Here is a 23,391-nt window from a genome sequence, read left to right on the forward strand (position 1 = left end):
ATCCGAGCCGTGTCCGTGATCTACGCCACAGCTCACAGGCAATGCTGGATCCTTAACCCACTAAGTGAGGCCAATGATCAAAACCTCATCCTCATGGATCCCAGTCAGGTTTATTACCACTGAGCTGCAATGAGAACTCTCCTTAATTATATTTTTGAAAGATACAATAATAAATTTCTTTAGGAAAAGAGAACCAAGTGATTTATTATGAAGGATTGGCTCACATGATTATGGATGCTGACATGTCCCACAATCTGCCATCTGTAAGAGGGAGATACAGGAAAATCAGTTGTGTAATTTGAAAGCTTGAGCGGCAAGGAGCTGATGGGGTGGATTCCAGTCTTGGGACTAAAAGTCTGAGAACCAGGAGTGCATAGGGCAGGAGAAAATCCATATCCCAACCCAGTGGTCAGGCAGATGGCAAATTCAAACCTCTCTGCCTCTTGTTCAATTAGGGCCCTCAAAGTGTTAAATGATTGATCTGGGAACCAGTGTGGGAGATTCTGCCAGCTGCTGAGTATGTCAATTCCAATTACGCATTCTAAAACTGGGGAAATAATCACAGGATATATTCAGAAATTTGCTGAGCTAAAACTCCAGTGATCACCTGACCTCCATAAGTCCTTACAGACTAGTGGTCCTCAGTGATGTTTTAGGTCTCCCAAATTAGTTTCAGTTCAAAGTCAGTGTCCAGCAGTCCCACAAAGGTCTGATTACTTCTTTTTCCCAATACACAGCTAAACTAGTAAAAGGCTATAGGGTCTTTGGAGAAGGTTGGGAGAAAAGACTAACAGTATAAATTGCAAGTAGGGTTCTGGGGTCCTTCCTCAAGGGAATTTGGCCTCCCCTTCATTCAAGGGGTTCTTGTCCTGTAAATTGGCTCAAATAGAGATCTGACTGAGAATCCAAGTCTGTTTGTAAGATTCCGTTTAGACTTTTGTTCACTTGACCTAGAACTTCTCCACTTTTACAAATCAAATAAGAATTTAGTAGGCTTCCTATTTTATTTGTAGAAATACCAAGCTCATCTAGCCAATGCCATAGGTCCATGTGAGTCAGACTATTCTGATTTCTGCTTTAACTCTACTGCCCCTTTCAGCAACCATGCCCACCCTGCCTTTGGCAGTTGAAGGTCATGACTTGTCCTCCGTGACCCAAAGAACTAATTACTTCCACTGCATTTAGGTTTTCCAATTGAGTGTCTGTGGTACCCACTGTAATGTCTGGCTTTCAAAGAAGAACAATTACAGAGCTCTTCAAGGATGCCAGGGCTCTCTCACAAATTTATTTCTTACAGTATTGATAAAAGATATGTCCTCTGGACTCTCCAAATGTGAGTAAGCCTTACATGACAAATACACTGTGACATTCCAATTTCCCTAAGCCTTTGAATCCCCCCCCATATTAAACCAAGGCAGTTTATATATTACATTACCAATAGAGAATATTATATATATATATATGCTGATACCTTTTTTATATATAAATATGAAGAGATTTATTATAAAGTATTAGCTGTTGTGATTATGGAGGCTGGCCAGTCCTACGATTTGCTGTCTGCAAGCTGGAGACCCAGGAAAGCCAGTGTTATAGTTTCAGAGTTTGAAAAGGGGAGAGAAGATGGTGTACATTCCAATCCTGATCTGTAGGCCTGAGGATCAGAGATACCAAAGGCCAGAGATGACTGATGTCCCAGCTCACAAATATGACAGAGTGAATCTAACCTTCCTCTGCCTTTTTGTTCTATTCAGGCCTTTAGTGAATTTGGTGAGCTCACCCATATGAGAGAAGGCCAACAGTTTTAGCCAGTCCACCATTCCAAATGCCAATATCTTCTGGAAACACAGACACGCCCAGGAGTAATGTCTAACCAGCTATCTAGGCATCCCTTGGCTCAGTCAAGAGGGCACAAGAAATTAACCACCACAAAAATTTTTAATACATGTTCAGAAATATCTTTCACTGTAATATTCTTGGTGTGCTGGACATCTCATCAGCAGTACTGCCATATGGGCTAGCAATATGAAGCCACTAGAAAAAGGAATTTTATGTTTCAAAGTATTTCCCCTCATCCACTTTTTAATAATTAATTGTCCAGTTCTGGGTTCGGATGAGTGTTTGCTTTTCAATTACTGTTTTTTCAGGGAAATTATACAAAATCACATTTAGCTTCTTTGACCATAAATTTTCCAATATTTCAGAATGACCGATTATATGTATATTTTTATTGCAGAGGAGACAGTGCTTAAAAATTCTTAACCTCTCTGGCCCTCACTTTGCTCACCTGCAAACATGAGGGATATAACTAATAATTTAGTTAAATCAATCTAATTTTGCACATTCATTTTCTGATTCTAAGTATACATTCATATGAAAATCATGACCATCTCTCCATTTGACTTTTGATCTTCTTCAATTGTTCTCTTTTTTCCTGATTGTCCCCACCATTCCTATTACTTCATGAATTGGGCACAGAGTATTCCTGGAAACCGCCCTCTCTTTCTTCCTAATATGTCATCAAATCCTATTTGAATTTCTTCCTCAATTTATTATAAATGATTCCTATCCATTTCTCTATAACAACTCAATTTATGATCATATTTTGCTTAGGCAACTGCATTAGCCTCCTAACTGGTCTCCCTAAATCTTTCCTTACCTGATTCCAACTTCTTCTTACATGGTACTCAGACAGTCCCACTAAAATCTCTAACATGCTGATATTTTCTGTTTGTAACATGCTATTTGGAATAAAATGGCATGTTTTAATTGGTCATCCAGGCCCTGATTCATTTAATCGACTCCCATCTGTTTCCCCACTTCCATCGTGTTTATTTACTACCCTCCCCCTTTCTGTCTTCACTATTGCCATATTGGATGTCTTTTGGTTCATCAAAGGTACAATGTTTCCTCATGCTCAAGGTTTTTTAATACGCTCTTCCTTCTATCTACACCACATTACTCCATGGCATTTCACTTCCACTGCTCAACTTCTACTCCTTTTCTGATAGCCACTCCAGGAATGCTTCATTAGGCAAGACTACTTTGAGGCCCTGTACTAGGCCAAGATAGTATTACACACATTATATTTTCAGCTTTTAAGCATTGATAAAAGCTGTAAATATTATATTAATTATAAATATCTTTCCCGTACATTAGACAGTAAGCTCTGTGAAGGAGGAATTGTGTCCAGTTCATTCATCATCATGTCACCAACTATTAGTGTAGTCAGAAGTAGAGCAGAACTGTGTGTTCGTAAATGCTGGTGATAGCTGCTGACTTATAGATAACAAGTCTCAACACAGTGATGCAAAGCATCCATATCCATGAAACACAATTTTTGAAAATGAGATAGTGCATTATATATTGTTTATAACCTGCGATAGTCTACTTACAAATTCAGTAACTCATCAATAATTCTATGTCATTTAAAAAAAAATCTACTGCAACAATTTTTTTTTTTTTTTTTTGTCTTTTCTAGGGCCACACCCATGGCATATGGAAATTCCCAGGCTAGGGGTCTAATCAGAGCTGTAGCTGCCGGCCTATGCCAGAGCCACAGCAACGCCAGATCCGAGCTGCGTCTGCGACCTACATCACAGCTCACGGCAACGCCAGATCCTTAACCCACTGAGCAAGGCCAGGGATCGAACCCGCAACCTCATGATTCCTAGTCGGATTCGTTAACCACTGAGCCACAACAGGAACTCCAACAATTTTTAATTCCAATATATTTGACACATAACTGCAAATTATACAACATGCTAATTTTATACATTAATACACTGTAATATAATTGCCATTGTAGCAATAACTAGCACCTCTATCTTGTCACATAATTATCTTTTCTCTTTAATGACTGGAATCATTAAGTTCCAGTCTCTTAGCAAGTATGATGATTATAATACAATATTATTGTCTATATCACCTATATGTGCATTAGATCTCTAGGGCTTATTAACTATTTTTTGAAAGTTAATGGATTTTTTTTTTTAATTTTCTTTTTAGGGCCACACCCATGGCATATAGAAGTTCCTAAGCTAGGGGTCCAGTTGGAGCTACAGTCATTGGCCTATACCACAGCCACAGCAATGTAGAATTTGAGCACATCTGCAACCTTCACCACAGGTCACGGCAATGCCAGAATATTAACCCACTGAGCGAGGCCAGGGATCGAACCTGCGTCCTCATGGATACTAGTCATGTTCGTTACCACTGAACCACGAAGGGAACTCCTACAAGTTAACAGATTTAAACAGCAACTATCCCATCCCCTTGCCATGCAAAAATTGTTATAAATTGCAATGAAGTACATTGTAAGACTCTAATACTGTTTTACCTGTTTGTTTTCTTTGCTGTTTTGTTTTTCCCAAAACAGTAATTCCATGATCACTCAGATAATTCTATGCGCTACCACAAATACTTCTAAGCACAGTGTTCTTCAAGTTCTGTTCTGAAGCTGAGGAGGATAGAGGAATGTGAGCCAAGCATGAAGTGGCTCTTCTGGGATATTTTTATATGCCCTGCTCATTTTTGACTCCTTCTTAAATATTCTATTTCAAGAAATTAAACTCACTTATATATTTAGGTGCAAATAATAATATTTCATTACTTCTTTTGTGACAGGTCCATCAGAGAACATGTCATCCTTTCAGTCCACTTTATGGAAATGTTGATGAGTTTCATCTTGGTTAGATGTGAAATTATTTGGGTCTTATGTTGAATTGAAAGAGTCTCAGAACCACTTGCTAGTCTATTTCTCTGTTTCAAAGCCCTCTTCCCCTCTTGACTTTTTCTTTCCAGTCAGAAAGGTGAGTGATAATCTTATCATTTATTTTATCTCAAGTACTCTGATTTTCATCATGTACAAATGAACTGTCACTAATTAATTCATGAGACTGATCAGCAACACTTTTCACCAAATAACTCAAACTTGCTTTCATGTGTTTTGTCATGTGTAGTAAATGTGTAGTAAATGTCATGTGTCATGTGTGGTAAATGTCATGTGTCATGTGTAGTAAATGTCATGTGTTTTGTCATGTCTCCCTTTTAGCATTCAGAATTTTAATGAATATTTTCAAATAAATCTGTGAAGTAAGTTGAGCTTAATAATTATAATTTATGATTAATGTTAATAAAGTTTATTGACCTTAACTATATATTTTCTCTTTGTTTTTGTGCTCTTTTCTTTCTACCATAATAAAAATTGCCAATACAAGAAAGAGTTCAAAAACTCTATTAGAACATTTTTCTCACTAAGTGGGCATATATTTTCTTAGGAGAACTAGTTCTTAAAATTTTTCTCTGTTTTAATAAATATTTCAACATGTATTTGATGAATAATAATGAAATGGATTCTGGTGCATAAAGGTTTTGATGAGAACTATCATTCTTACATATCTTTGATGTCATGTTCATTATCAGAAGTTTCAGATCAATATAATGACAACTAAAAACTTAAGACATGATTTTATGTACAGCATTTTTCTACCTATCTCTTCTATCAGTTTTAAGTTATACATTAAATTTCTGTTTTTATCTACAATTATACATCCTCAATTAAAATTATACTTTAAAAATTATATATACATTGATACTGAAATGACTAATTTCCCATTTTTAATCTGTGTATTTAATAAGTAACTCAAAGAGAAATGTGAGTAATTATGATTAATTGCAACACTCGTATGTTTAGCTGATTTATTAGACTATATGTTTCTTGAGGAAGGTGAATCAAAATATAAGGAAAATGATAAATGAAAAGACACTTAAATTAATTTTAGTGAACTCTTAGGACTCACTGAGAAATCACACAATCCAGACCAATTGCTCAAGTAGCCAAGAGTAGCCATGAGCCCAGTTCACGCTGACTGCATTTTTCAGGGTTCATTAATATGAGAGTCCAGATTTGTCAGGCTATGCTCATAGAAATGCTAATTTTTTATGTCAGAAAAAAAGAATGAATGCTCCCATATCAAATTAGGGTACTGATAATTTGAATATATCAATGTGACAAAATTGTTTAAGAAAAAAATCAAAATTTCTATTATTCCCTCCCCAAAATATGAATCAGGAAAACATTTATTCTTTAGCTTCCAGTAAACTTTGGGTAAAACTTTACAATGACTAATTACAGGATTAAGGAAACAGTATAATTTTACACTTTCATGAATAATAGTGCCTTGTTTTCCTCCATATTCCAGCATCAGGCCACTCTTCTACTTTTAAAAACATTTTATTTTTGGAGGTGGAAGAGGGGAGGCATTTTTATGTGAAAAGCAATTCCTTATGAAGGGCAGGCTTATGGATAAAAACTGAAAAGATACTGAACTCAGACAACATGCACCTTTACCTGAAAACCATGGAGGAGTGAAGGACTTGTCTTGGATATGGTAACAAGGCGGACAAGACATGCATGTGTAAGCCCCTATTCCTTTTCATCAATTGCTCCTTTGATCAAACCATCGAAAACTGTCAAAATCAGGAGCAAAGTTTTATTGTCAATACATGATTTACTGTGGAAAGAAGCAGGAGTTGCCCTTTCTTCATAAAGACGGTAAGATCCACATATTCACTTGCCCAGTGAAGGGACTCAGTTAAACTACATCTACTTTTTGCCCCACTGAACATCCAGAACCTACCATAATATGTGGCATAAAGCATGCACTTCATATTAGGATATGAGGATGGATAAATGAAGGGATTACTATATGGATCGAATGATAGATGAGCTGAAGGATGTTAGACTGAGTTAAAAACTCTACTATCCTGTGAATTTTGAAAACACATACATATATTTTGCCTGATTCTTTTATTTGTCAACAACTTGTCAAAAGTTGGAGTATACAAACAATACATTTTAACAGCTTTTATTTCTAAAGAGAATTACCTATATAGTCCTGGATATAATAAAGGTAATTTATAAGATTTCGCTTTAGTGAAAATGAAACCCAAAAAAAATGCTTTTTCATCTCTACACCAAGGAATTATATTTTGAGGAAAAAACATTCAGAGATATTTTAAAATTCACAATAACACAATAAGAAGAGAAAAAGCATTTATTCAAATGCCCAGAATTTTTTTTAACTTTTAATTAAAAAATATAATAAGATCTTAAATATCTTGAAATTCAGATCTACAGACTTTCTTAATTTGGACATATCTATTGTCAATTTATTTTACTTGTGAATATTTCTAATGTTATATTTCTTACTTTAAGATGTCTTTATTCATTTAAATCTCATTTATTTGTATTTTGCTTCAGTTTGTAATTAGTTTCAATCTACATCTTCATCATCTATTAAGCAGTTGGCAAATGACAATTTCTGAAGGGGCTTCATAATGTTATGCTGCATAAAAGATAATGACATTTCAGAGGGGCTATTTCTAGCAAGGGGAAGCCTAAGTAAGGAAAAAAATGTTTGCCACTGCTTTTCCTGGATCAAGTATGGTTTATAATTATTTTTGGAATATTTAGGGATTCAGTCTTAAATATTGTTATTTTCTACCTCCTCTCATCAACATTTAAGTTAATCTGGGTTCAATGTAACTCTAATTAGAGCTGAATCCATCATGCTAAAACTATAATAGTAACAGCAGAGTCAGTCTTAGCAATATCTTTCTGGATATCTCTCTCTGGGCAAGGGAGAAAAAAGCAGAAATAAACAAATGAGTCCACATCAAACTAAAAAACTTCTGCACAGCAAAGACAACCATTAAGAAACCAAAAAAAAAAAAGGTTCCCATTGAGGCTCAGTGGAAACAAATCTAACTAGCATCTATGAAGATGCAGGTTCAATCCCTGGCCTTGCTTAGTGGGTTAAGGATCTGGTGTTGCAGTGAGCTGTGGTGTAGGTTGCAGATGCAGTTTGGATCCTGAGTTTCTGTGGTTGTGGTGTAGGCCAGAAGCTATAGCTCTGATTAGACTCCTAGCCTGGGAACTTCCATATGCCGTGGGCCCTAAAAAGACCAAAAAAAAAAACACGCCTTTTTAAAAAAATGGGTAAAGGAGCTGAGTAGACACTTTTCCAAAGAAGATATACAGATGGTCAATGGATACATGAACAGATGTTCAACATCACTAATTACTAGAGAAATCCAACTCAAAGCCACAATGAGATATCACCTCACTCCCATTATCAGAATGGTTATTATCCAAAAGACAAGAAATAACAAGTTTTAGAGAGGATGTGGAGAAAAGATAACCCTAATACACTATTGGTGGGAATGTATATTGGTGCTATCACTATGGTAAACTGTAGAATCCTCAAAAAACTACCATATCATTCCATCTCTGGGTATTTATCCAAAGAATATGAAAACACTAATTCAAAAGATACATACAACCCTAAGTTCAGCACAGTATTATTTAAAATAGTAAATATATTGAAACAACTTATGTGTCTATCACATATGTATAGGTTTATTCTGGGCTCTTAATTCTGTTCTATTAATCTATGTGTCCATTTTTTTGTCAATACAATGCTATTTTGATTAGTTTAGCTTTGTAATATAGTTTGAAATCAGATAGTGTGATACCTCCAGGTTTGTTCTTTTTTTCTCAAGATTGCTTTGGCTATTTGGGATCTTCTGAGATTCCATATAAATTTTAGGACTTTTTGTTCTACTTCTGTGGTAAGTGTAATTGGTATTTTGATTGAATACTAAACTGTTTTAGATAATTTTAGATAAAATGTGTACATTTTAACAATGTTCCTTCTTCGAATCCCTGAGCACAGAATATCTTTTTATTTTTTTGTGTCTTCAATTTCTTTTAACAATGTCTTTTCAGTGTATGGATCATTCTCTCACCTCCTTTGTTAAATTTACTCCCAGGCATTTTATTCTTTTTTTGTGATTGTAAATGGGATTACTTTCTTACATTCTCTACTAGTTCATTGTTAGTACACAGAAAAGCAACAGATTTGTGTATATTAATTTTGTATCCTGAAACCTATTATTTTAATATTTTTTGGTGGAGTCTATATAAAATTATGTCATCTGCAAATAGTGACAGTTTTACTTCTTGGTTTCCAATTTGGATGCCTTTCATTCCTTGCCTAACTGTTCTGGGTAGGACTTCTACTACTATGTTGAATAAGAGCAGCAAGACTGAGCATCCTTGTTTTTTTTCTGATCTTAGAAGAAAAACTTCAAGTTTTTCACTGTTGAGTATGATGTTAGCTGTGTGTTTGTTACACATGGCCATTATTATGTTAATGTACATTCCTTTTATACCCATTTTATTGAGAGATTTTATCAAAAATAATTGTGGAATCTTGTCAAATGCTTTTTTTCATGTATTAAGATGATAATGATCTTTATCCTTTGCTCTCCTGTGGTGATATATCACACTGATTGATTTATAAGTGTTGAACTACACTTGCATCCCTCAAATAAATCCCACTTCAGCATGCTGTAGATCCTTTTAATGTGCTATTGAATCTGGCTTATTAATATTTTGTTGAATATTTTTGCAATTATGCTCATCAGAGATACTGACCTGTAATTTTTTCTTATTATCTTTGGTTTTAGTATCAGGGTAATGTTGGACTCATGAAATGAGTTAAGAATATTTTTTCCTGTCCCCTTCGCTCTCTCTTTTCCTTCTGGCACCCCTATAATACAGATGTTGGTGCGTTTAACGTTGTCCCAGAGTTCTCTGAGACTCTCTTCATTTGTTTTTCAATCTTTTTTCTTGTTTCTCTTCCGCACCTGTAACTTCCACTAATCTGTCCTTCACCTCACTTATTCGTCCTTCTGCCTCCTGCATTCTGCAGTTGGTTGCTTCTAATGAATTGTTTATTTCAGTTATTGTATTTTGCATCTCTTCTTATTTAAGTTTTATATCTTGTATCTCTTTGCCCAGTGTTTCCTATAAGTTATCTATCTCTGCCTCCAGTTTATTTACAATGTCCTGCATCATCTTCAGCATCAACAGTCTAAAGTCTTTTTCCTGGAGGCTGAGAATCTCCTCATCACTTAGCTGATTTTCTGGGGTTTTTTCTTTCTCCCTCATCTGAGTGATAGTTCTCTGTCTTTTCATTTTTATAGGTTTGTGGTGTGGTAACCTTTTCACAGATAATGGAGTTGTAGCCTCTCTTACTTCTGGTGTCTGCCCCCGTTGTGGCTAAAATTAGAATGGGGGCTTGCTGTAGGCTTCCTGATGGGAGGGACTGATGCCTGCCCACTGGTAGGTGGAGCTGATTCTTATCCCTCTGGTGGGTAGGGCTTTGCCTCTGGATGGGATTAGAAGCGGCTGTGTGCCTGGGGGGACATTAGGCAGTCTGTTTACTAATGGGTGGGGCTGTGACCCCATTTGGATTATTGTTTGCCCTGGGCCTTTTTTGGTGCTGATGGGTGGGGGCAGATTTTCCCAAAATGGCCACCTCCAGAGAAAAGTAGCTTCTGAATACTCCCAAGAGCTTTGCTCCCAATGTCCTTCCCTCACAACAAGCCATATTCACCCCTGTTTTCCTAGGATGTCCTCCAAGAACTGCAGTCAGGTTTGACCCAGATTCCTATGGAGCCTTTGCTTTGCCCTGGGACCCAGTGTATGTGAAAATCTGTGTGAGCCTTTTAAGAATGGGGTCTCCCAGAATTGCCAAAGCAATCCTGAGAAACAAAAACCAAGCAGGAGGCATAACTTTCCCAGACTTCAAGAAATATTACAAAGCGCAGTCATCAAAACAGTGTGGTACTGGTTCAAAACAGACAGACCGACCAATGGAACAGAATAGAGAATCCGGAAATTAACCCTGACACCTATGGTTAATTAATCTTTGACAAGGGAGGCAAGAACATCAAATGGGAAAAAGAAAGTCTATTCAGCAAGCATTGCTGGGAAACTTGGACAGCTGCATGCAAAGCAATGAAATTAGAACACACCCTCACACCATGCACAAAGATAAACTCCAAATGGCTGAAAGACTTAAATATAAGACAAGTCACCATCTAAAACTCTTAGAAGAGAAGAACATAGGCAAAACACTCTCTGACATCAACATCATGAATATTTTCTCAGGTCAGTCTCCCAAAGCAATAGAAATAAGAGCAAAAATAAACTAATGGGACCTAATCAAACTGAAAAGCTTTTGCATAGCAAAGGAAACCCAAAAGAAAACAAAAAGACAACTTACAGAATGGGAGAAAATAGTTTCAAATGATGCAACTGACAAGGGCTTAATCTCTAGAATATATAAGCAACTTATACAACTCAACAGCAAAAAAGCCAATCAACCAATGGAAAAATGGGCAAAAGACCTGAAAAGACATTTCTCCAAAGAAGATATACAGATGGCCAACAAACACATGAAAAAATGCTCAACATCGCTGATTATAAGAGAAATGCAAATCAAAACTACCATGAGATACCACCTCACACCAGTCAGAATGGCCCTCATTAATAAATCCACACATAACAAGTACTGGAGGGGCTGTGGAGAAAAGGGAATGTAAACTGGTACAGCTACTATGGAGAACAGTTTGGAGATACCTTAGAAATCTATACATAGAACTTCCATATGACCCCGCAATCCCACTCTTGGGCATCTATCCGGACAAAACTCTACTTGAAAGAGACACATGCACCTGCATGTTCATTGCAGCACTATTCAAATAGCCAGGACATGGAAACAACCCAAAAGCCCATCAAGAGATGATTAGGAAGAAGTGGTATATATATACAATGGAATACTACTCAGCCATAAAAAAGAATGACATAATGCCATTTGCAGCAACATGGATGGAACTAGAGAATCTCATACTAAGTGAAATGAGCCAGAAAGACAAAGACAAATACCATAGTATATCACTTATAACTGGAATCTAACATCCAGCACAAATGAACATCTCCACAGAAAAGAAAATCATGGACTTGGAAAACAGACTTGTGGCTGCCCGACAGGAGAGGGAGGAAGTGGGAGGGATCAGGAGCTTGGGGTTATCAGATACAACTTAGAATAGATTTACAAGGAGATTCTGCTGAGTAGCATTGAGAACTATGTCTAGATACTCATGTTGCAACAGAACAAAGGGTGGGGGAAAAATGTATACATGTAAGAATAACTTGATCCCCACGCTGTACAACAGGAAAAATAAAAAAATAATAATAAAAAAAATAATGGGGTCTCTGTTTCCGCAAGTCCTGTGGAGGTCCTGCACACAAGCCCCACTGGCCTTTGATGCCAGATACTCCAGGGGCTCTTTCTCCCAATGCCAGATCCCCATGCGTGGGAGTTTGATGTGGGGCTCAGAACTCTCACTCCTATAGGTGAGTAACTGTGAACCAGTTACTTTCCAGTCTGTGGGGCTTCCCACCCAGGAGGTATAGGGTTGCTTATATCATGTAATCACCCTCCTACCTCTTTATGTGGCCTTCTCTTTGTCTTCTGGAGTAGGATATCTTTTTGAAGATTTCTGGTCCATTTGGTTGAAGATTGCTCAGAATGTAGTTGTAAATTTTGTTGTTTTTAGGAGAGAAGTTGAGCTCCATTCCTTCTATTCCGCCATCTTAATCCCATCTCCTGAATTTCATTTTTTTTTAAGCATCAATATTCCATTGTATGTGGAGTTCCCCATTTTGACTCTCAGTGGTAATGAACCCAACTAGTGTCCATGAGGATGTGGGTTCAATCCTTAGCCTTACTCAGTGGCTTAAGGATCTGGGGTTGCTGTGAGCTGTGGTGTAGGTTGCAGACTCTGATTGGATCTGCTGTTGGGTGGCTGTGGTATAGCCCAGCAGCTGTAGCTCTGCTGTGACTCCTAGCCTGGCAACCTCCACATGCCCTGAAATGAGTTAAGAAATGTTCCTTTCCCTCTAATTTTTTGAGAGAGTTTGAGAAGGATAGATATTAAATCTTCTTTGAATCTTTGGTAGAATTTACCTGTGAATTAGGTGTTCTTGTAGCTTCATGGACTTGTATATCCAGTTCCTCCCCTTAAGTTTGGGAAATTCTCAGCTATTATTTCTTTAAATAAACTCTCTGCTCCCTTCTCCTTCTGGTATATCAATTATCCTAAAGTTGCTTTTCCTAAAATAGATGGATAGTTCTTGCAGAATTTTGTTACTTTTTTAGATTCTAATTTTCCCTCTTCTCCTACTTGTATTATTTCTAGATTTCTATCTTCAAGTTTGCTAACCCTCTCTTCCATATTGTCTGCTCATTTAAAATTTATTTTCTAACGCATTCCTCATCTAACTTATTGAGTTTTTTAGCCCCATAATTTCTGTTTGGTTCTTCTAAGGGTTAAATATCTTTGAGAAAGTATTCCTCCTGTTCATGAATTTTATTCCTAAGCTCATTGAACTGCCTTTTTGAAGTTTCTTGTAGTTGATTAAGTTTCCTCATGATAGTGATTTTTAATTCTCTCTCAGTTTGACTTTAAGTTTAGTTTCTAGAGAATTGTCATTTTATTTTTGTAATACTGTATTACAGTGGTTCTTCATGGTGCTTAATAAGCTGCTTCTCTGTCAGAGAATCTGAAGTAGCAAACATCTTTGGGAAAGCTTTTTGTTCCACTTGATTCTATTAAACAAGTTAGAAATTAAAGGCCTTTCTATTGCTTTCCAGTAGGTGGCGCTACAGCACAAGGGTTTTGGTTTCTCTTACCTGAGGGGCCTCTGGTTACAAATGAGTTGGCACTTTCCACTCTCCACCTCTTCTTCTAGAAGTGTTGCCTGGTGCCCCTGTTGTCCCTGCTTGTGCCTCTGGGATCTTGGGTACCTTTCTGCCACTAGTGTCACCATCATTACTGCCTGGGCCATAGGATGACAGAACCATCTGCCACATCTGGAGTCTCTTGAGTCGCAAACTCTGCTGCCATGTCAGAAGGATGATGAAAGTGAAGGAGGAGCCAGAGTAATAGGTGCCTCTGTCACGTCTGGGACTGATGGGTTTGTAGGCCACTGCTGTGGACAAGGGGAAGGGTTAAGAGTAATTAGCACTTCCATGACTGGAGGGTCAGGACCCCAGGTCCCATTACCACTGCTGTGGTTATTGGCATCACTGTAGCCAAGATGTTGGAATTGTGTGTGCTGCCTCTCCTCATGCTACCACCTAGCCTTCCCTAGGGCTGCAGGTTCAGTTACCACAGCTAAGGGTCTGGTATTGCAGCATCACTGGTTCCCCAGTCCCCAGTTCTATTGTCTCTGTATTCCAGTCCATCCATGTTTAGATGTTCAAATGTGTGGAATTCTCTAGTGTCCTGATTTAGGGTAAGAGACACCTTTGTTGAGTTGTGGATGTTTCACTGGTTGTAGATTGAAGGGGAAAGACAAAGGGAGTGTTTCATTTTGCCATGACGCTGACATTTCTCTCTGTAAATATCATTTAATGCATTTAATCTATATAAGTCTGATTAATGCAAAAGTGTTATGACCAAATGGATTTTTAGTGCCTGAAAGCTATAACACTTAAAAGAGAATTGAATGATTTAATTCATCATATGAAAGGTAAGCCTATTTACGACAATAGAGGCCTAACCCAGAACTTCATCAGCAACAGGCCTGAGAAGCCAAAGTACAACCTCTGTAGACTTCAGCTTAGAATGGTCAAGATGTGGTCAGTGACTTCCAACTTCTCTAATTTTTGCATTCACTTCTAACTCAGGACCAACCAGATGAGACCAAATATATTTCTCTATAAAGCATGTAAGGTACCCAACTTGTTAGCCCACTTTCTCATGCCAACAATTTCTAATCAGTGCATACCTAAAGCACTTTTTAATTTTTATTTTTTTCTCCCACTATAGTTTTCCCACTTCCTAGCCTGTGTTTAGGTCCCTGTCAAATGCAAGTGATGGTGGCCGACTCCCTTGCCATAGTAAGCTCTGAATAAATAGCCTCTATTTGTTCTCATTTTGGTATAGTCTTCATTTATTTCCAGTGACATGTTTTTGAACCTGGATACTTTTCTGGATTTTTGTTTATACCTTGGAAATTAATGTAAAATTATCATAATATTCCAGTTGGAGATTTGGGGGGCTAGTGAAGGAAAAAAGAATAGCTTTATTGCTTTGTCAGGCTCATACCTTCAAAAACTGTGTGTCCTGCCACCCTGACTAGGATGATTTGGAGATTGTTTTTTCATCATTAGTTCTGTTTGGAAATATGTGGTTACTGTAAGTACACAGTCCTTTTTTCATTGCCATATATATTTTTATATTGTATTATATATTGTTGCTTGTCTTCCTATTTTTATATTTCTCACTTAGAAGCAAATGCCATTCTTATTTAGGTCTCAGTCCTCAGAATTCCATATCTTTTATCTACTCTGTCATGGTTCCCACAATATGTCTTTTACTTTCATATTATGTTCCATTTTCTCCTTCTTTTGCTTTTATTCTACACTAATTAATGCAGATTTGATTCTACCACTGTCTTTTGGGATTTCTTACATGCTTTTATTTCTTCACCCATCCTTTTCATATCTCTATTCCTATTTTACTTTGATTACATCTTATAAACATCTGCACCATGTCCTTTACAATGTTTTTTAAGATTCAGGTAGAAATCTTAATTTTCTTTTCTGTTTACTTATGAAAATAGTTTTCAAACTATTAATCTTAACACTGGGGAAACAGTATCATTGATTAAGAGAGAGTCTTCAAGGTAAATTAACTAGCACATTAACTTTGATTCTTCCTGACTGTGCTGAGTTAATCAAATCTCTTAATGCCTGTTTCTTAATTTTCTCACCTGAAAGTGGGAATAATAAAATTTAACCTGTTTGGGGCAGACTAAAATGGCTTTGGCCAGATGTTGGAGGCTCCTGTTCCGTGGTCAGGGCTGTCACGGCGCACCGCGGCCCAGTCATCTGTCCTAGCTCCATAAGCGACTGGCCTCAATCCCTCCCGCCACTAACGTGGCCTGGCAGTAAGTGGAGCGGCAGCAGCAGCGCCCGCAGCCAAGTAACTGGATGAGAAGCTTGGAATCTTCACCAAGATGTAGTTCATGAAGCACGTAGTTAACCTCAAGACCTTCTCCCTGAACGAGCTTCGCTGGTACGAGAGGTTCCTCAGGGCTGTGTTCTTGTGCGGGGTGCAGGCCCCGCCCCGCGCCCAGACCGCTCTCTCGTGCGCACACGCGCAGACCCTGGACGTAGCCACTGCGCATGACTGCCGCCTGCAGGATCCTTGCTTCCTGCGGAACGAGAAGGGAGCACCTCTCTACCTGGACCCTGGGCCAAAGGCCTCGCCCTTCTGGGACCAGCTGGTAGCCTCCCTCACTGGCCTGCTCAGCGCGCGCGACCCGGCCCTGGATGCCACCGCCTGAGCCCCCTCCGAACAGGGAAGTTGGGTATGGTAGAGGACCTCTGGGCTCCAGATTCGCCTCCTCTTCCTTTCTTTCTCTTTGCTTGGTCAGTTTTTCCCCAGTCCCTTTGCTCCTCGCTGGAGATAGTGTCCAGAGACTGGGCCTTCCTGCCGTTGGTGCCACCTACTGAACTTACAGCCCTGGACTGAGTAGCCTTGGGCCTCTAGGACCCCGCTTTGTGAAGGTCCAGCCAAATGGAAGAGTAGTGTTTCTTAAGGGGATCCTAAAGAGTGGGACAGACCTGGGGTTGCTTTTTAGCTCTTTCAACAGAAGGTTAAACGTAACTTTATTACCCTATTTTGGCCTCGTTTTTCTCATTTTCAAAATGAAAGTACGATAATAGTACTACTTGGCCATAGAAATGTTAATATTAAAGGTGATGTTGATTACAATACCTAACGTACATCCTGTACTTTCTATGTGCCTGGCCCTGTTCTAAATTGTGTATGTGCCGATGTAATCCTCACAATAACTTTACAGTAGGAAGCACCATTTTATACATGAAAAAACAGACACAAGATGCAGAAATGTAAACTAAATCTAGTCAAAGAACCTGCAGCTGGTAGATTTGGAGGACAGGCTTCAAACGCAGCCATTCCGGGTTCCCAGTAAACTATCAGAAACTTCTGTTTCACTGTTCAATGCAGGCACAAAAATAATTAGTGGATAGACAGGTTAAAGTCAGTGTTTCTGACGTGTTCATCATTTTGTCTCTAACCCCCAGTAGGTATCTTAATAAATAGCCATTGAGTTAATACTTCCATGACTGTAGGTGTGTGCTCAGTGGGTCTTGTGCTTGTTACTTCTCTCTCAGTTGGGAAGGAAGTGGTCTTGAGGGAAGCATCACAGACTTTTGACTCCTCATGAGTGATGGTCTAGGAAAATTGACTTAACCTTGTCAAGACCCAGGGACCTCTTCTATAAAAATGGAGATGATCAGTATACCTACCTTTGAGAGTTATTGTGAAGATTGAATTAGTAATTCCTAAGGCAGCTCTGGCTTCTATTAAACTTTTTAATTTCTGGTTGAGTGATGTTGCTGTTGGTCTTATGTTTATTATTAACAGAAATCTCTTTAGTTACAGTGCTTAGTGTAATGTGGCACAGGTAGACACTAAATGTTTGAGCATCACATTTAAGCTATGATCATTTCACTTAAATTATCGCATAATTCAGACTCTTACATCAAAGAGTAATTTGTGGTATATTTTAAGTTAGAAGAATTAATCATCAGTTCTGTATTGCTGAATTTAATATTCTAATAATGATTAAATTTATCTAAATTCTCAGATAAGTATTTTTTATTATCTTTTAATAGATTGTAAACACCCAGTTCACTTCTATTGGTTGCATGGTGAAGAAATTATTCCTTATGGTCATTGGAGAGGTCAAATTTGTGCTTTGCGATACCAAATAAATGATAAACCACGCAAGAAGATTCGAATATCCAAACAACCCCCTGAAGTAAGGATTTATTGCATCTGTATCTGTTGACAGTTGATGAAGAAGTGTCATAGCAGGCCAGGCGATGGGTCAGATAGGATAAAAATTTTTAGCTAGAGCTCTTTCCTTTTGAATGTATTTGTAATACATCTCATCTGAAATGCTTTTTCAGCTTTTTATCTTGCTATATATGTATTCTGCAGAGGTTGAATAATCATGTCAAGGGAGGTTTAGGCTTCAGTTTTCAGGACCATACAAATCTTTTTTTAATATAAAAATATTGATAATAGTTTGTAATTTACAGTAGACTACCTAATTTTAAATCAGAGCATTTTTACAGCTCTAAGCTGATCATTGTACATAAATACAGTTCTTTCAGAGAAAAGAAGTTCATTTTGAGTGTTGGCTGTGTATCCATGTCAGAGGTTGGCACAGTTCTTCTGTACATAAAATAAAGCAAATATTTTAGCTTTGGGGGCCTAAGTCTCTGTTGCAGTCTCAGTTTTTACCATGTAAAAAGCCATGTATCATATGTAGATGAATTTGCATGACTACATTCCAGTAAAACTTTTTTTGGAAAAACAGGAAAATAAATTTACCTGTTTTGGGCCATTGTAAATTCTTCCTTTGGAGTTAGTTCTTAGGGTAAGCGTGAATCGAAAATATTCTCCCCTCCCCCCTCCTCACTCCCCGGAGTTCCTGCTATGGCACAACGGGATGGGCAGCATCTTGGGATCATTGGGACACAGGTTGGATCCCTGGCCCCACACAGTGGGTTGGGAATCTGGTATTGTTGCAGCTTGGTTGCAACTGCAGTTCAGGTCTGATCCTTGGCCAAGGAACTCCATGTGCCCTGTAGTGGCCAAAAAAAGAAAATAAAATTTCCTCTATCTTCTTTGTGCTAGTAGTTCTCAAATTTCAGTGTGTATGAAAATCATCTGGAGAACTTGGTAGACCACAGATTCCCAGGCCCTACCCACAGAGTTTCCAGTTCAGTAAGTTTGAGGTTGGGGCCTGTGAATTTGCTGTATTTATGTTTCTAACAAATTTCCCAGTGATGCTGATGCTGTTCCATGGTCCTAGGACCACACTCTGAGGACCTCTGGAGTATGCATCTTTTTGTGTTTTGTTTTGTTCATTTCTCAAAGATAAAACACATGGTGTATAATTCAAGCCTCTGCTTTTCGATAAATTACCACCAATAATAAAGTTCATGAACTTTTCTCTATGATTTTAATTTTATCTTTGGCTTCAGTACTACTCTTTGTTTTTGGTTTTTTTGGGATATATTCATATACATTTTAACAGGAAGTGTTGAGGACAAGTATTAAAGCTGGAAAATCTTGTTACCATATTAACTAGGGAATCTTGTATTTCTGTGTACAGTGTCACCATATATAGCCAATTAATTTGGCTCTTCTGATTATAAATTCAGTGTTACAAAGTCCATGCCTTAGATTCAGAAAGTGATAGATTATAACTTAATGCTGACAAATGATAAACCAAAGTAATTTTTACTGTTATTAACATTATTTATCTAGAATTTTATAATTTACAATATAGTAACAAATGTGGATACAAGTTGGTTTCGCACAGGCAGTTTCACTGAATCCTCATCACAAATGTGCTACTTTTCATTTATTTTTCCCATTTTAAAAATGAAATTACTGGGAGTTCCCGTTGTGGATCAGTGGTTAATGAATCCAACTAGGAACCATGAAGTTGAGGGTTCGATCCCTGGCCTTGGTCAATGGGTTAAGGATCCTGCGTTGCCGTGAGCTGTGGTGTAGGTCCCGGACGTGGCTTGGATCCCGTGTTTCTGTAGCTCTGGCAGAGGCTGGTGACTACAGCTGTGATTAGACCCCTAACCTAGGAACGTCCATATGCTGTGGGAATGGCCCTGGAAAAGGCAAAAAGCCAAAAAAAAAAAAAGAAAAGGTGAAATTACTGTTGTTAAATGATAGCACATGGCAAGGCCAAGCTTTGGCCTATGTTTTCTAATTCCAGTGCTCTCTCAAACCCAGAACAGGCAGTGTGTGAGAAGACTATGGATAAACAATACTACTGAAAAGTTGATTAACAAAATAAACAAACCTGGAAAACATCAGTGTGCTTTTTTTTAATACCTCACACCTGACTCCTGTCTTCTGCAAACAACTACTGCAGAGAGCCTCCAACTGTCTTCTCTTTTGGTATAAACCACTTTACCTTGAATTTTACATTTATGGTGGTGGACCTATAAAATTTGAAAATAATTGCTGGTATTCTGAATGCCAATTAAGACAATGTGTGTTTCAGTTTTTATTTGTTTATTTATTTGGCCATGCCAGTGGCATGCAGAAGTTCCCTAGGCCAGGGATCAAATCCATGCAGCAGCAGTGACCTAAACCATTGCAGTGACAATGCCGGATCCTTTAACCACTAGGTTACTGGGGAACTCCTTGTGTTTATGTATATTATTTATATAATGTATACATACTGTGTATGTAGATATGTTTATATATGTGTGGGTGTGTGTACATATATACGTGTGTGTGTGTATATGTATGTATATATATGTGTGTGTGTTTGTAAAAGTTTTTTTTTCCTTTTCCTCTCCTCTCCTTTGGGAAAAGCTCAGATTATTTCCTTTGGTGGTTTAGCTAAATCAAGGGAGGAGGATTACAATGCACTGAACAGGCCTGAAATTTGTCTTCTCTGGAACTAGTTGAGTTTCTGTGGCAAAGTGCCTTCTCCCCTTGCATGCATGTTTTCATGGAAATTCCATTTCTAAACTCTCCTCCTTCATGGAGCCTTCTACTGCATAAACATTTCATTTTCTCCCTCTGTGTGACTCATATAAAGAGCTTTTCCCTACTCAATGCATTAACTGAAGGTGCAAATTGGACTTGATAAATTATGAAAAGATAGCATTGAAGGTTGGATTTCTGAGCTTGTTTTTACTGATAAATGAGATTTTTCAAGCCTTAATGGTATGTTTTCAGTCTTAAAGCTCCTGGGATTTTTACTATTTAGCTTTTGAGATTGGATGAGGATACATGGTTCTTATTTGCTAAGGGAAGATTAATTTGGTTGCTACGAGATCGATTTCATTCTGCTTTCTGAACATATTTTACTTCTCAGCTCCCCTAGGAAGTTGAAACTTGAATAGCATTTCCTCTCATAGTGAGTTGGCAAGGGTCTCTTAGTTTGATATGTAGATATTCTATCAGTATTTTAATTAATATCTTCTAAGCTAAAACTGTATTTTTCAGAGTCCCCTTTTCACTGTAATAATAGGGACATGCTGGTCATTGAAATCTATTAAATATAAATTTAATTACATTACTTTATTGCACACAAGAGGTTACAGACTCGATTTTTGGGGTGACTGAATAGCTCCCTGCTCTCTTCTCTGAAATCTGCAACTTGCAGTCTCATTTGTACCATGAGGTATTGTCCACCTAACCACGACTTATGGACTGAGTTCGGTTTCTGTTGCATTTCAAAATAACATTGAATAACTTGCTTATTATTTTTTGGAAGTATTCAAATTAGCTATTTGAAACATCCAGGCTTTGCTTGCTCTTGTGTAGTTTTCTGGGTTACTTTCAAGTATCCCATCCAATGATTAAATCATGTTAAATTAACAAAAGTTAGGTAAAGATAATTTACATGTAAATGACTCCTGAATATTCAAGACTTGGTCATGCACAAGAGTAAATGACATGATTAAAGGCTAAAATAAAGTATATTTTATAATTGGCATTATATCTTGACCTCAGTGTTGTACAAGGCCGACTTTCACCTTTTTCAGGTCAGCCATTCTCTTTGGACAATACTTAAACAGAGAGGCAATTTGCATACTGATAAAATATGTAGGCTATGAAGCCAATCTTGATTCCACTTCTAATTCTGCTACTTCCTACCTGTGTGCCCTTGGACACGTTACTTTAATACCTGTTGGGGGAGAAAATTGGAAGGATGTGACCACCAGTTGACCCTTGAACTGGACCTGGGCAGGGCAGTTGGAGGCTGCTCATCCCTGCCCCATCCTTGGAATGTACGCTCTGCCCACCATTTCCACAGTGGGAGCTATTTTCAAGGACGCAGCCTTGAGAGAGTTAGGCATTGTTGAGGACATTTACATGACTGAGCCCAATTAATGCTTCCGTTTAAACTTGTAAGATTCTCTTGGACCAGTGCTGAGACCGTCTTATCTTATGTCCACCTAAGACAAACTTTGTATGTAAGTTCCTTTTCTTATTCAACCTGCCACCTGCCAATCTGGAGAGGTGTGCCCCTTTCTTTGGTGTCTCCTTGCCCTCTGTGTCCTGGGGCCAGTTTGTACACCAAGACCCCATAATTCAATTTCTCTAAACCGAGTGCAGTAGCAGTGCCTTGTATCATAAGATTCTTCCTAAATGCATTCATACCTCCAAACACATAGGAAGCACTCAAGAAGTTATTATTATTATTATAATTATTAGTATAAACCCAGAACTATTTATTCTAGATTTTCTCAATTGCTTTTCTTACTAAACAAGTTTAGAATGTGGTAATAATACAGAAATATGCCACAAATAAACTATTGTTTTACAGCTTTATTCCAGCATAGATTCATTAGGGAACATGTCTTTTATTCTAAACTGTCTCTTGATGACACTTTGGGGTCCATTTCAGTCTAATTAATTTCATCATTTTCATGAATATGCCAGGCCTACATGAAACTCAGAAATTACATTTTCATAAACCATACGACGTCTTCTAATTCATGTGCCAAGACCTTCATGCAAGAAAGGGCAAAGCAACACTTTAAAAGAATTTAGCACCATTGCAAAGCTACTTAGAAATATAGCACGTAATATTTGGCTGCCAACCATCTTCTCTGTTAGGAAGCTTGGAAACAGAATATCCCTGTGTCCCACAAGGTGTTATAGCACATATGGTGAACTGCTCTTTATTAAGGCTCTTGAGAGGTGATCTGTGTTTTGGTCAGAATAAGTTCAGCTCTACATTCTCTGCCCTGCTCTGGCAAAATATCCCCTTTACCTTAAAATGATTTTACTCTGGGCAAAAAAATCCCAATACAGCTGTAACAGAAGGACATAAAAAGCATTATATCAATTTATGCTTCTCTATTGATTTTATTCAAACCTCATTGCATTTTGTGGCTGTAGATATCATGATTTTTTCACTTCCAAAGCCTTACAATGAGATGCGTTGTTTATCAGAAATGAATTCATGATTCATTTATTCTTCCCTTTTGATCTAGGCCATGAGCTATATACTTTTTTAGCTTTTGGCTGAGGAGGAATTGCAGGTGATAGAGAGATGACAGAGTATGAGGGTAATTAGCGCTAACCATAATTGATAAAAAATCTAAAACATATACTACATCTTCTTAATCCAATCATTTGTTGGTGGACATTTAGGTTGTTTCCAAGTCTTGGCTATTGTTAGAGGGGAGAGAGTGGGATGGACTGGGAATTTGGGGTTAATAGATGCAAACTATTGCCTTTGGAATGGATAGGCAACGAGATCCTGCTGTATAGCACTGGGAACTATATCTATTCACTTATTGGGAGCATGGTAATGTGAGAAAAAAGAATGTATACATGTATGTGCAATTGGATCACCTTGCTGTATAGTAGAAAGTT

Source organism: Sus scrofa, chromosome 15, assembly GCF_054392235.1.
Source record: "Sus scrofa isolate SSC_HxYL_T2T_F1_AM1 chromosome 15, Sscrofa_HxYL_maternal_Yorkshire_Landrace_v2.0, whole genome shotgun sequence".
NCBI lineage: Eukaryota > Metazoa > Chordata > Mammalia > Artiodactyla > Suidae > Sus > Sus scrofa.